Source organism: Cebus imitator, unplaced genomic scaffold (genome assembly GCF_001604975.1).
Source record: "Cebus imitator isolate Cc_AM_T3 unplaced genomic scaffold, Cebus_imitator-1.0 Scaffold288, whole genome shotgun sequence".
NCBI lineage: Eukaryota > Metazoa > Chordata > Mammalia > Primates > Cebidae > Cebus > Cebus imitator.
In genome coordinates, this window is record NW_016107603.1 from 297,335 (window position 1) to 309,471 (window position 12,137).

Sequence of the window (12,137 nt, forward strand, 5' to 3'; positions counted from 1 at the left end):
AAAAAAAAAAAAAAAAAGAAGAAGAAGAAAAGAAGAAAAGAAATATCAGGCTTCTACATCTACCCCAAGGAAATGTGAAAATGTGCATAAGGAGGCATGCAAAAAATATTAAATATATCATTCCATTATTGAACAATTCAAAAAAACAATTAACTTCCAATACACACATTTCCACATAGATTTGATTATATATTTACTATATATTACTATGCATCTGTTAAAAAGACAAAGGGTCATTCCCATGAGTACTGACATAAAAAACAAACGGAAAGAAATAATAGTCTTATTTTATTTTCTCTATTGATGTAAATGAATAATAAAAGACTAAAGGGAAACATGCAACTCATTAAAGAAGGGCCTTAAGGTTTGTGAGCTAATTAAGGAAGTGTTTATTCGACAAATAAACATTCAAGAGAACATGAGCTATTGTTGTGGCTGTATACATAAAAAGTAGTAGACCAATTCAAAGAATTAGATGAATAACAAGATAATTTAAAAATGATACGGAATAACAAGATAATTTCAAAATGATATGAACTAACAAGATTTGGAAATCCATTTATGTGGATGGTGAAGGAATGGGCTGACTCAAATTAGGAAGGCTCCAAGTTTTGAACTTGTGTTCCTGGGAAGATAATGATCTCATTTCTGAAATATTGATGGCAGAAAATATATGAAACTGAATACACTGCACTTTATTTTTTTTTTACATTCTTTATTTCAAGCCTTGACAGACCTGCCATGTATAGATAACTAGCAATGAATTACAGCTATTAAGACTTGTGTCTACTTGCATGATATTTGATATAGCATTGTCACATTGTTTAATTATTGTTCTGTTTCCCTCATGAGTCTGTGAGCTTGAAAATTTTGTTCCACTTCACAACATTCTAACCAATTCTTTCCAATGATTACATTCTACATTGCCCATGAAGATAAGCACAATGTCAGCTTTCCTTACAACTTTTAAATTAATATTTAACCACTTCTAAATATATTTGTTCATTTCCATTTAACACTGTGATATTATATTAATATAATCAAATTTTGATCCTGCATTCTATGATTTCATTTTTTGCTCTAATAGTCATTAAGCTGGGAGAACAGATCTTACTTCTTGTGAATCATACAGTACCTGGTATATAGCAAATATCAAAAAAAAAGCTTGTTGAATTAAAATGTATATTAGAAATATATATTAGAAATGCTTGATAAAAAAGCTAATAGAAATAAACTATCTTAATTTCTTTTTTCACATTTTTCTGCTCTATCTTCACTTAACATTTTTGCATAAGACACTATGCAATGTTAGATATCTGTCACTGGCATCTCCTCTGAAGCATTTTAATAAGTAAATTTTAGAGCTATAGTGTTTATTTTTACAGTTGCTTATCAGGCAAAAAGCTAAGCCAGTAAGCCAAGCAGAATGAAACTGTATAGAAAATGTAAAATATTTCTTCATATTGTTCCATTAAAAAAGTTTAGAGGTATACTGTAACTAAGTGTTACAGTGTTGTTTTTGTTCTAGCCATGCCTAGTTCTGTTTTGAGCAATCTTTTTATTCCTCATTACATAACTTAGCCTCTAGATATGTGACTTGAAAGCCAGCCCCATGTAACACCATATGTTCCTATGCTTAAATTTGTTTGGGTAGCAAAGGGATCTGACCTTTCTTATTTTGTCCTTATATTTTACATTTTAGTTTGTAGGTAAATCAAGTTATTTTAATATCTTACAATGAACATTACTATAATTTCCAAGTGCATGCATTATAGAAATGATTAATATACTATAATTCACGTAACAGATTGTATTTGTTTTAAATCCACTGCCATGTCTTACATGGAGTTTGCAGCCCATTGGCTTAAAATAAAACTTTCTTATAGGAAAAAATAAATTAATATTAGTGTTCATCTTAATAAAGCAGGAATAATAACAATCAGCATCAATTTCACATTACAGTTTAGCAGAACACAATATTTTTTAATGTCACTGCATTACAATTTTAAACTAAAATTAAGCGTTTTAAAAGATAACCTACTTCGCCCGCCTCTTTAAACACTCTACAATGCTAATCAATTCTTTAATGTGCATAGAACACTCCATGCTAAATGTCTGGGAAATGCTCATGGGAATTGAAGAAGGAACATTACATATTAATTCAATTGAAATATAAAAAAGAAAGTACTTTAAATATAATAAATATATTTAAATGCCAAATCCAAATTATCAGTAGCAAGATGTTACTTTATGAAATGTAATATTAGTGTCAAAGATCTGAATTTCATCCGCAAGAGAAAATTAGCCTACAGCATTCTCACAGACATTAATATAAATAATGAAAGTAAATGTATGCTAAGCCTGGCCTCTTCAGTGTATTAGGCATACTGCTAGTCTTCTAGCTCTATATTTCAATGTAATAAGGGAGGCTGCTCTTTTAACTGTTTGTCAGTCAGCAGAGACAGAGAGATTCACAAATTAAACAGTATGTGTGTTGTACAAGTGTGAGGATACATGCATGTCTTACACATAATAATGTGGAGAGATTGGCTTGTTGAGAAACTGGCATAAGAATAGAGAAATATCAATCCCGGACATCTTGAATACTTCATCATCATCAAACATTCCCTGAATAAAAATGTATCTTAGCTGATGCTGAGAATATTTATGAATCAGCACAGACTAATTTTCATTAAAAATTTCAAATAGAAACATATAGTATTAGTTGTTGCTGAATGTCCTGTAAACCTGATTACAAAATAACTGTTGCATTGGAAAAACTTCCATCTTATATGAATAGAAGTAACCTTCAGTGATTTTGTCCTCCAGGAAACAAATATTAAGTAAAAGGCTACAACTACTTTTGCTCTGTTAAGTTCTATTTATTGACCAAATACATCAGAAATATAAAGGAAATGCCTGTTTGCACTTTGTGTGTGGTATTTATCCTTGGTAAGCTGCAAACTGTCCTGTAAAAATGCAGGTGAAAATTAATCTACTCATTCAAAGATATATAACAAACAAAATTGAAGTGCTAATTTTGCAAGCATAACACAAGAAAACTTTACTCAGTAATACTCATTAGTTTGAACTAAGTAAAATAAATTTATAGGATAAAAATCCTATCAAGAGAAAACATACATCAAGTTGCACTTTCATTAGTAATTCTACTTATTCTGATAACGTTTTAAAAGACTTTCAGATTATTAACTTTGACATTTCTATTCTAGGCATTTACAAACTATTATCAATATGTGACTATATGAAGTCTTCAAAATCTAGAAGCCAATAAAGGCATGTTAAAAAAAAAGGCTGCATTTAAAAATTTTCTAACTATAAGTACCATCAATCTAAGAATATTATGACTATTTAAATAGCCAACTGTCAACTCCTACAAATCAAAAAAAAAAAAAAAAAGTAAATGAGCTAACAAGCACAGAGAACCATATTTAACTCTTGACCTAATTTGTCTCTCAAGAGAAATCAGAGGGAAAAAAATAACTGCTTAGTTTTATACAATCTATATGTGTTAAGGCAACAGTCTCATTTATATTGGCAAAAATGTAAATGTTATTAATCTCTTAGAGTTAATTCTAATAATTATGTGGATTCTCTGTTCTGCATAAAAGGTGGCCTACAGGATCAGAATTTTGGAAATATGGAACTGAAAGAAGCATAAAAGACAATTTTGAACAAGCCTCTTGTTTTACAGATAAAGTGAAGAGAAAAGCTAAATGAAAAGGCCATTTCAATTTAATGCATTGCTTATAATTTTCTGATATAGAAAATGTTGTCAAGTTTCTAATATGTCAAAAAAGACAGCATATGCAAGTCTTACTAACATTGAAAAGAGACTTATCTTACTCCTACATATCCATTCTTCTAGTTAAACCTTATCTGCGCACTTCTCTTTACAGCGCCAGATTTTTACAAATGGTCTATGCTAACTGTTCAATATTCTCACCCACCGTTTAAAATTGTCCCAAGTGGCAGTCCGTATACTAGGTGGAGATGCTTAAGGTTCTTAAAGCTTCTAACTCTGACTGTGCAAACTCAACATTTCTGTATGCATTGAAATATACAGAGAGAGAGTCCCTGGTGAGTCCCTCCCATGTTTGAAGGTATCAAACACAAATTAGTCATATGCTACAGGAGATTTCAAAGAGTATATGAAATACAGGTTGTTGACAATGAGGTTGTGAGATAAAAACTTCTGGTGTCATGTCTGTGTTCTGCTAGGGAATGGCAATTGTTGAATCCAGGAAATGAATTAAATTATTAAACCCAGGTTAGTCTAGTGTGAAATCTAACAACAATTCCAAGGGGGCAGCTAGGCATGTAAGAAGCTGTCTCAGATGGTGTGGGTTAGCAGTAATAGTAATGGTTCCAATAACAACAGTGAAACAGAGTCACTCACATTTTAGGTCATAATACGTACCTCAAGTAACTGCTCTGGCTTCTGCTCCCACTCCTCCTCTGTAGCAACATTTCTTGTTATAGTCACTAATAACCTCCATTGTAACGGATAATATTCCATATTTATTATTGTTTAAATCCTCTGCGGCTGCTGACAATGTTTACAATGTTCTTTATCTTTAAGGTGTCTCCCACCTTGGCTTTATTAATATATTGATTCAATGTATTTTAACACATCCTTGATATTATCTTTAATATACACTTTAGGAAAAGAAACTTTTATTAATTAACTTATGATTATCAGCACCACAATAGATATTAGTATATGTTACTGTTTTTAATATTATTTCTAGACATTCTGGGAACTTTCTCTATCCTGGATATCCTCATCAAACTCAGGTGGCACCACTGTCCTTTTTAATCATTAATAAGTAATGGGGATGAAGAGTAGGAAGTAGGATTGGTATCTTCCATAATGACAAAGATGATGCTATCAAAGTAAACAATATGAAAAGATGGATGAAAATGAGTATTTGTTCCTCGTGAGACTAGACTATTGTAAATTTATTTCCCCTGAAGGAGTTATCTAAATTATTTCTGAATTTGGCTTTTGAAAATCTACATTTTTAATTGAGTGCCATTACATTGTATTTCAAACCCAACAGGAAAGTACATTCACTTCAAATAAACCACTGGGTATCACCAATTCCCTTACATTTATTTAGGCACTAAATTCCTGCACCTGCAACTCATATGCATGGCAGGACAGCTTTTTGCTTAACTTAACATGGACACTGGCAGTCAGAATAAAAAAATGAATTTATACACAAAAATTTATAAATTATCTATGAAGAAAACAAGAGACAAAAAGATGAGGTTTATTTTACGTTTTCCATTTTAATTAAATATAATAGAGAGTACAAAAATGAGTTAAGGAGATTTAAAGAATATGAGCAAATGCTCTTTAGTAAATATTTTATTTATTTATTTGTTTAGCAGCAGAGTCTTTGTTGCCCAAGCTAGTGACAAGCCTGATCACCGCTCACTGAAGCCTCAATCTCCCGGGTTCAAGCAAGCATCTTACTCAGACTCTTTAGTAGCTAGGACCACAGGTGCACACCACCATGCCTGGTTCATTAACTTTGATAAATAATTTTGATCTGTTATGTACAATACACTTTGCTTGGAAATTCTCATTTTTCAAATGTTCAGTTATACTGCAAACCCTCAACAGACCATCTATAATCAGGGTTTAAAAGGCAAAGCTATAAATGATGAGCATTTAAGACAGAATGAGAGTTCATACACATCAAAACAAGGTAGCACTTATGTCGGTTTTAGGAAATATGAGTTTATATTCATTTTTACTTCCAAGTTTTATTCTGGTTTTAATGTTTCCCCAAATAGCAGTTTCCTTTTGTACCTAGGGTAACCTTCCCAAATACAAAGTTTCATTGTAGATTAGATTCAGCATCTGGTGGTTATAATATTTATGACATCCATTAAACATATGTGATGGTTCTTTCATCAGAAAATTGTGGAGGTGCAATGGTTTGACACCATGTAAAGATAACCCGTGTTACTGACTCTTTCTATACTAGAAAGCCAATCCCGAGCAGCAATGTGGTCTGGTTGGAAAGAATTCTGGCCTAGTACTAGAGACTTGATTTTCAAAACTTCTTCTCCTTTGAGGTTAATAAATTCCAGCTCTACCATCATCTGCTTGTCCTTAGGATTGAATCTTGTCCCAAGTCTCTGTCCCCATATGAAATGAAAACATTGGCATATAGCACAAAAGTCTTCTTTCCACAGAATATTTTGCTGTCAAGGTAGAAAAGTTACCCATTATATTTTAAATTTATTTGTTTACTTTTTGTCTTCTGCACTAGAACATGAGTACCATAAAGGAAGACGCATTGCCTAACATACTACTACACTTAGCATTTATCACATATTAATTTGGTGCCTAATAAACCATTTTTAATGTTGAATTATCTTCCTTTTTAGTAAGTACAAAGCCCTGAAATAGAAACAAATCTGAGACAATTGAGGTATGTACAAAAGGAAAAACCAGCTGGAGTGAACAGTTGATGAGATGAGGCAGAGATATCAGTATGGCAGACATGAAGTAAGGCCCTGTGTTAGTTAAGCTAATGCTAGCAGATTTCATAGGTAAAATGAAAATATCTGTAACTTAACGTAATGAAAGCCCAAACACCAATTTTTCTGTTTTTAGGTCAATTTTTTTGGAGAGGGTTGTCACTGCTCCATAACATCTTTGAGGTCTCAAGACATAGAGTCCTCTTTAACATATGAGCTCCAAGATTACTTTCTGCTGAAATTCTGTCACCCAGAACACATTTGTAAGGTCACAAGTTTTTGAAAGGAAATCTGGAATATGCCCTCTAGTTGTCTATCCATGGAGAAGTAGATTTAGTGAGCAGTCAGGCACTCTCTGCCAAAGCAAAGAGGGCCATGATAAGAAGTAGTGCTTTATTACAAGTATAGTGGAAACCCATTGGAAATTTTTAAAGAGGAAAATGGCATAAGTTATATTTTTAAGAGTAATATGCCTGTTGTGGTGATAAAATAATACATGTCAACAAATTGAAGCAGAGGGAATGTGGTCTTTCTTCAAAGAAGAGGTGATGATGGCTTAGACTACACTAGAGTGCTAGTGTAGGGAGGTAGAAAAAAAATGTTTTCATTTGGGCCATATACTGTTGATGATTTCATAGAGTATGTAATTTCAACTAAAGAGGTTCCCAAGGCTGAGTAATATTCTCCTCTTTTGACCTTTTAAAATCCTCTGTTAAATAACTATTATTGAATATAAAACTTTTCATTTTTAGTAGCTATTATCTGCCTGCTTCCCTTATTACGTATTGAACTTTCTGAGGATAAAGACTACATCTTCATAAACCTGGGTTATGTGATCCTACTTGATGAATTGGAGCACACAATCAATTATTTTTTATTGAATCAAATGAGGAAACTTGCCTATGGACACAACACAATTACAAAATCAGAGACAGTATTGGAATCCTGAGAGGCATTGGCTTATTACAAAATCCATCCTCTTTCCACTATTTTACATTCCAGCAGTTTATATCTACCAAAGGAACAAGGAAAACTTGTATTTAATCCTAGCTAGTTGATGCCCCTGGGTGTCTAATCTGGAAATTAATAAATGACAGAAGGATTTGGAAACTCATAACATTTTATATTAGGTGGATATTTCTGTGAATTGTCTTTTACCTGGATCAAAACTTCCAATAGAATTCAGAGGAGAGAAAAATGGAGTCTAGGTAATTAAAAGACAGGATTAATCTATGTTCATAAACAGAATATCAGACCTCTGCTCAAAGTTACAAAAGGCACAAATATAGGACTAATAGATATTTGTTAATTGATCAGTTCATTTATTCAGCAAGTATTGTTATTCATTTAACTATGAAGGAAGAATTGCTATAACTTCTGGAAGCACAGCAGTGAAATAAATGTTAAAACATCCTACTCTCATAAGATGTGCTTTTTCTTTTTTTAAAGCCCTTGGGGTGGTATTATTCTTTTTTTAGCTTTTATTCTATGTTCAGAAATACATGTGCAGGTTTGACATACAAGTAAATTGCATGTTGTGGGGAATTGATGTACAGATTATTTCATCATCCAGGCGATAAGCATAGGACCTGATAGGTTTTCAATCCTCACATTCCCAACCTCCACCCTCAAGTATACCTCACTGTCTGTCATTCCCTTTTTTGTGTCCATATGTACTCAATATTTAGCTCCCACTTATAGGTGAGAACATATGGTATTTGGTTTTCTGTTCCTGTGTTACTTTGCTTAGGATAATGACCTCCAGCTCCAGCCATGTCACTGCAAAGGACATTATTTTATTCTTCATATGGCTGCATAGTATTTCATGGTATATATGTATCACATTTTCTTTATCCAATCTACCATTGATGAGCACCTAGGTTGATTCCATGCCTTTTTATTGTGAATAGTGCTGCAATGAACCTATACGTGCATGTGTCTTTGTGGTAGAATAATTTATATTCCTTTGTGTGTATATCCAATAATCAGATTGCTAGGTCAAATGCTGTATTAGTCTGTTTTCAAGTTGCTGTTAAAGACATACCTAAGACTGGGGAAAAAAAAAGAGGTTTAATGGATTTACAGTTCCTCATGGCTGGGGAGGCCTCACAATCACGGCAGAAGGCAAGGAGGAGCAAATTACATCTTACATGGATGGTAACAGGCAAAACAGTGCTTATGCAGGGAAACTCCTGTTTTAAAAACCATCAGATCTCATGAGACTCATACACTATCACGAGAATGGTGTAGGAAAAATCCACCCCCATAATTAAATCACCTCCCACCAAGTTCCTCCCACAACACGTGGGGGTTAAAATTCAAGATGAGATTTGGGTGGAGTCACAGCCAAACCACATCATTCCACCTCTGGCCCCTCCCAAATCCCATGTCCTCACATTTTAAAACATGCCTTCCCAACAGTCCCCTTAAGTCTTAACCCATTTCAGCATTAACTAAAAAGTCCACAGTCCAAAGTTTCATCTGAAATAAGAGAAGTCTCTTCTGCTTATGAGCCTGGAAAATCAAAAGCAAGTTAGTTACTTCCTAGATACAATGAGGGTACAGTCATTGGGTAAATACTGCCATTCCAAATGGGAAAAATTGGCCAAAAGAAAGGGGCTACAGGCCCTAGGCAAGCCTGAAATCCAGCAGGGCGGTCAAATATTAAAGCTCCAAAGTAATCTCCTTTGATTCCATGTCTCACATCTAGGTGACGCTGATGCAAGAGGTGGGTTCGCATGGTCTTGGGCAGCTCTGCTCCTGTGTCTTTGCAGGATACAGTCTCCCACCCAGCTGCTTTCATGGGTTGATGTTGAGTTTCTGTGGCTTTTTCAGGTCCATAGTGCAAGCTGTCAGCAGGTTTGTCATTCTGGGGTCTGAAGGATGGTGACCCTCTTCTTACAGCTCCACTAGGTGGTGCCCCAGTAGGGACTGTGTGTGTGAAGGTCCCACCCTACATTGCCCTTTTGCACTGCTGTAGCAGAGGTTCTCCATGAGGACCCTGATCCTAAAGCAAGCTTTTTCCTGGGCATCCGGGCATTTCCATACATCTTCCAAAATCTAGGCAAAGGTTCCCAAAACTCAGTTCTTTACTTCTGTGCACTCACAGACTCACTACTATGTGGAAGCTGCCAAGGCTTGAGGCTTGCACCCTCTGAAGTCTTGGACCAAGCTCTAAGATGGCCCCTTTCAGCCACAGCTGGAGTGGCTGGGATGAAGGACACCAAGTCCCTGGGCTGTACATAGCACAGGGACCCTGGCCCTGGCCCACAAAACCACTTCTTCCTCCTAGGCCTCCTGGTCTGTTATAAGAGGAAACTACTGCAAAGGTCTCAGACATGCCCTGGAGACATTTTTCCCATTGTTGTGGTGATTAACTCCTCATTACTTGTGCCAAATTTCTGCAGCTGGATTGAATTTCTCCTCAGAAAATGGGATTTTCTTTTAGATCACATTGTCAGGCTACACAATTTTTAAACTCGTGTGCTCTGTTTCCCTTTTGAAACTGAATGCCTTTAACAGCACCCAAGGCACCTCTTTAATGTTTTGCTGCTTAGAAAGCTCCTCCACCAGATACATTAAATCATCTCTCTTGAGATCAAAATCCCACATATCTCTAGAGCAGGGGCAAAATGCCACCAGTCTCTGCTAAAACATGACAAGAGTCACCTTTGCTGTAGTTTTCAACAAGTTTCTCATCTCCATCTGAGAGTGCCTCAGCATGGATTTCATTGTCCATATCATTATCAGCATTTTGGTCAAAGCCATTCAACAAGTCTCTAGTGAATTTCAAACTTTCCTACATTTTTCTGTCTTCAGGGCCCTCCAAACTGTTCCATCCTCTACCTGTTACCCAGTTCCAAAGTCGCTTCCACATCTTTACAAATCTTTTCAGCAGCACCCCACTCTACTGGTGCCACTTTACTCTATTAGTGTGTTTGAACACTGCTGATAAAACATACCTGAGACTGGGAAGGAAAAGAGCTTTAATGGACTTACAGTTCCACATGGCTGGGGAGGCCTTACAATCATGGCAGAAAGCAAGTAGGAGAAAATCACCTCTTACATGAATGGCAGCAGTCAAAAAGAGAGTGCTTGCGCAGGGAAACTCTCATTTTTAAAACCATCAGATCTCATGAGATTCATTTAGTATCAAGAGAACAGTGCAGGAAAGACCCACTACTGTAATTTAATGACCTCCCGTGGGTCCCTCCCACAACACCTGGGAATTTGGGGAGTTACACTTCAAGATGAGATATGGGTGGGGACACAGCCATATTATATTAAATAGCAATTTTGTTTTAAGTTTTTCACAAATTGCCAAACTGCTTTCCACCATAGCTGAACTAATTTATAGTTCTGCCAGCAGTTATAAGCATTTTTTTTTCTTTAAAATCTTGGTAGCATTTGTTACTTTTTGATTTTTTGATAACAGCCATTCTGACTGGTGTGAGCTGGTACCTCATTGTGGTTTTGATTGGCATTTCTCTAATGATGAGTTATGTTGCATGTTGTTTCATATCCTTCTTGGCCATATGTATGTCTTCTTTTGAAAACTGTCTGTTCATGTCCTTTGCCCGCTTTTCTGATTCAATAAATGGTGCTGGGATAACTGGGTAGCCATATGCGGAAAACTGAAACTGGACCCTTTCCTTATAGCATATACAAAAGTTAACGCATTATGGATTAAAGACTTTAATGTAAAATCTAAAACTATAAAAACCCTGAAAGATAACTTAGGATATACCATTCTGGACATAGGACTGAGCAAAAATTTCATGACAAAAATGCCAAAGGCAATTGTAATGAAAACAAAAATTGAAAAATGGGGCCTAATTAAACTAAAAACCTTCTGTCCAGCAAAAGAAACTATAGGAAGAGTAACCAGATAACCTACAAAATGGGAGGTAATATTTGTAAACTGTGCATCTCACAAAGGTCTAATATCCAGAATCTATAAGAAACTTATACAAATTTACAAGCCAAAACATTTGCTTTTTTTCTGTAAACTGAATTTGATTTTTAACATCTAATAGAAGAACAATGAAATGCAAAGCATAGTAGATGCTAAAGGGAAAAGTATAGATCAGAGAAGAAAGGTACTGTTTTACTCCAGATGTACAGTATACAAAGATTGGTGTAGATGTAGAAAAAATGAATACTCTTGCCTTGTTCAGGACTTGTTCAGGGATTGGGTAAATTAAGGCTACTAGATAAAAGTCTTCTGTGTTTTAATCTGTGTGGAGCTAGAGAAAAACCATACAGTATAGCGTTCTTATTTTCATTCAGTAAACGTTAAAGTAGAAAAGATGTATAGGAACAAATCATTAGAGAGTTGTGAGGAAAAACTGAAGTGTGATGGAGTTTTTGCTCATTGAAATAAATCAAGTAAAACATTCTTTAAATAACCATACTTCACTTTTTATCAATCATTGAAAATATTCTTGACTAAATGATCAATCAGTAATAAATTGTGGGTGCTCTGGTCATGAGCCTTTAATCAGATCTAGGGTGGTAAACTTAAACCACAACCTTTGCATTTTCTCTTCAGAAACTCCTCCCATAAGGAATCTTAAATTTGTCTCCAAGGAGGTGTAGGACATTGTTTTTTTTTTTTTTTT